This window comes from Phoca vitulina, unplaced genomic scaffold, assembly GCF_004348235.1.
Source record: "Phoca vitulina isolate PV1807 unplaced genomic scaffold, GSC_HSeal_1.0 scaffold49, whole genome shotgun sequence".
Taxonomy (NCBI): Eukaryota; Metazoa; Chordata; class Mammalia; order Carnivora; family Phocidae; genus Phoca; species Phoca vitulina.
In genome coordinates this window covers 591,149-595,086 of record NW_022589752.1, presented here as the reverse complement: position 1 = coordinate 595,086, position 3,938 = coordinate 591,149, and the positions used below count along the sequence as shown (strand labels likewise).

General features: G+C 38.9%; 1 non-coding gene across 1 annotated transcript; it reads right to left on the bottom strand.

The window, feature by feature from the left end:
* Positions 1-3,485: 3,485 nt before the first annotated feature.
* LOC116621624 lies at positions 3,486-3,592 on the bottom strand. Its single transcript, XR_004297428.1, has one exon. It is a non-coding gene; the product is annotated as a U6 spliceosomal RNA (small nuclear RNA).
* Positions 3,593-3,938: the final 346 nt, after the last annotated feature.

Genomic DNA, 3,938 nt, shown 5'->3' with positions numbered 1-3,938 from the left:
AAGAACAATTAAATTGAACCCAGTCAATCCACAGGATTGTGAAAGATAACAAATCAGTTGCTTTGAAGTCATTACATTTTATGGTGGTTTGTAACCAGCAATGGACAGATAGAATACTGTCAAACACCTTTCCAATATGATTATAGCCAATTTATACTCCTACCAGTGAAGTATGAAAATATCATATGTAAGCAAAGATATGAATCAGCTATACTTCTTAATAATTTTGCTGGTCAGAGATTCTGGTGAATATACCTGTGAATCTATCATAAAAGTAAATGAGGGCTATAAAAAAAAAAAAAGTCAAATGGCTTAGGAAAATGATGAGGTCATGCTTTATGATCCTTTGTTTTTCAGAGACTTCAACGCAGTATTCTAAAGCATATTGGCAACCTGGCTTACTTAAACTGCCTCAGTTTACTCATCTGTAAAGTAAAAGTAATCCTAGATTCCCGCAGTGCTGCAATAAGCATTAGAAATCTGACGGGGAATTTAGTAGATAATATAGCTTCTCAAGCTTTTCAAGGCATCTATGAGAGAAAAAGTCTAGATTCTTCCTCTTGATTTTCCTGCAGAAAATCCAATAGAGGTCGGTAAAAGATGGGGGGTGGGGGGGGGGTAGTGATTGGAGATGGTGGCAGAGCCAGTATGAGACGGAGGAATGAAGTCACCTTGCCCCACTATTCCTTAATCCTTCCTCACCCATGTGTCTCCTCACAACCCCAGAATAAGCAAACATAATAAAAAAAAAAAGACTGTCTAGAAAAGTCATTCCTTCAGAAAGCAGACAGGTAAAGCCCAGCAGGGCCACAGGGAGGAGGGAATGGTGAGGACTAAAGCAAACAGGAATGGAATGGCAAAATAAACACAAAATACGCAACCTGAATCCAACCTGCGGGATTGCCGCTTTTGTGACTTTACTCGCTCATTCTTCCACTGTGTCTAACTGGCCACTCATTCCTAGAGATTCTACCTTGGAGGCACTGTCCGCTCTGCTCTTTTCTTCTCATCCCCATTTGCATCTGCTTGAGTTTCTGTCTTCAGTCTGGATGAACTGCAACCCGCCTCCACACTGCTAGCAGGTGGGTCTTTTTAGGATGTAATCTGAGCTCCTCACTTGATGCTTCAGATCTTTGGTGGTTCCCTTAGTTCTCGGACAATGGTCAGACTTCTTGGTTTAGTGCAAAGGCCTTCCAAGATACAGCCCATTTCTTTACCTTACCTTTTCAGCCTTTCCCTGGGCCTGTGTTATACCTACATTCAACAATGAAGACTTGGCCCATTTTTTAATGGGGTTGTTTTATTATTGAGTTGTAAATGTTCTCTACATATTCTGGACTCAAATCCATTACCAGATATATGACTTGCAAATATTATCTTGAATAAATGTATCTTCATTTGCTTCCTGATTTTGAATCATTACTAGAGATTTTAAATGTTTATTTTTTTTTTAAGATTTTATTTATCAATTTATTTTAGAGAGAGAGTGTGCACATGTGCGCATATGAGTGGGGGGAGGGGTAGAGAGGGAGGGAGAAGAAGAGAGAATCTGAAGCAGACTCCGTAGTGAGCCCAAGACCGTGGCAGGGCTTAATCCCATGACGGCGAAATTGTGACCTGAGCTGAAACCAAGAGTCGGACACTTAACCACTGAGCCACCCAGGCGCCCCTAAATGTTTATTTTTAAAATAATTTTCATTATTTATGGCTGTTTCATCAGGGAGTGGGTCCACAGAGTTTCTCATGCCAACATTGTGGGATTGGATCTTCCCATAATGCTAATTTTAATTTTCATTTCCTCAACAACTAATGATGTTGAACACTTTTCCAAAGGCTTATTCAGGTGTATGCTCTTTTGTTGTTGCTGTTGAGTTGTTTGATTTTTATGTTATTGATTACTAGGAGTTCTTTAAAGAGTCTGTAAATGAGCATAATGTTGAATATATGTAATTAGAATATTTTCTTCCAGTGTGTGGCTTGCCTTTTACTTTCTTTCTTTTTTCCCTAAAGATTATTTATTTATTTGACAGAGAGAGAGAGAGACAGTGAGAGAGGGAACACAAGCAGGGGGAGTGGGAGAGGGAGAAGCAGGCTTCCCGCGAAGCTGGGAGCCCGATGTGGGGCTCAATACCAGAGCTGAAGGCAGATGCCTGACGACTGAGCCACCCAGGCGCCCCTACCTTTTACTTTCTTAATTGTGTCTTTTAATTGACAGAGGCTGTTAATTTAATCAAGCCCAACTATAATCTTTTTCTTTAATGGTTAGTGCTTTTGTATATCATATTTAAGAACTATTTACCTGCCAAAAGGTCATGAAAATATTCTTCTATGTTTTCTTCTAGAAACTTTTTTTTTTTTTCAATTTAATTCTATGGCCCATCTTGAATTTTTCTTTGCATATGATGTAAGGTAAGATTTTTTTCCCCCCATATGGATCCAATTGAACAAAGCAACATTCATTAAAAGGACCATCTTTTTCTTACTGAATTATACCTTTTTCATGAATTAAGTGACCATTTATGTGTGGGTCTTTTTCTGTACTCTTTATTCTGTTCCATTGATCTATGTATGTATCTTTGAGCTCAGGCCACTCTGTTTTAATTAGTGTTGCTTTATGATAAAGCTTAAAATTTGATAATCTAAGTCTTACAAGTTTGTTCTGTAAGATTTCGTTGGCTATTTTTTTAATTATGTTATGTTAATCACCATACATTACGTCATTAATTTTTGATGTAGTGTTCCATGATTCATTATTTGCGTATAACACCCAGTGCTCCATGCAGAACGTGCCCTCTTTAATACCCATCACCAGGCTAACCCATCCTCCCACCCTCCTCCCCTCTAGAACCCTCAGTTTGTTTTTCAGAGTCCATCGTCTCTCATGGTTCATCTCCCCCTCCGATTTCCCCCCCTTCATTCTTCCCCTCCTGCTATCTTCTTCTTCTTCTTTTTTTTTTTTTAACATATAATGTATTATTTGTTTCAGAGGTACAGATCTGTGATTCAATAGTCTTGCACAATTCACAGCGCTCACCATAGCACATACCCTCCCCAATGTCTATCACCCAGCCGTCCCATCCCTCCCACCCCCCACCACTCCAGCAACCCTCAGTTTGTTTCCTGAGATTAAGAATTCCTCATATCAGTGAGGTCATATGATACATGTCTTTCTCTGATTGACTTATTTCGCTCAGCATAACACCTTCCAGTTCCATCCACGTCGTTGCAAATGGCAAGATTTCATTCCTTTTGATGGCTGCATAATATTCCATTGTATATATATATCACATCTTCTTTATCCATTCACCTGTCAGTGGACATCTGGGCTCTTTCCATAGTTTGGCTATTGTGGACATTGTTGCTATAAACATTGGGGTGCAGGTGCCCCTTCGGATCCCTACATTTGTATCTTTGGGGTAAATAGCCAGTAGTGCAATTGCTGGATCGTATGGTAGCTCTATTTTCAACTTTTTGAAGAACCTCCAAAAAATATGGAATGCTTCACAAATTTGCATGTCATCCTTGCACAGGGGCCATGCTAATCTTCTCTGTATCGTTCCAATTTTAGTATATGTGCTGCCGAAGAGAGCACTTCGTTGGCTATTTTGCTGCTTTTGCATTTTCATATAAATGCTTGTCAGTTTACACACACACACACACACACACACACACCTCCCTGTTGGGATTTTGATCAAACTGAATTGACTTTGTAGATCAATAAGGAGAATTTTGACATTTGAATAATATTGAGTCTTCTGGTCCATGGACATGGTACATTTCTCCTTTTACTTAGGTCTTCTTTAACTAGTTTCAGTAATACTTTGTGGTTTCAGTGCCTTGCACATCTTTCGTTAGATTTATTTCTAGACATTTGAGTTTTCATATTATTGTAAATAGTAGGGTTTTTCAAATTTTATTTTTCAGTTGGTTTTGCTAGA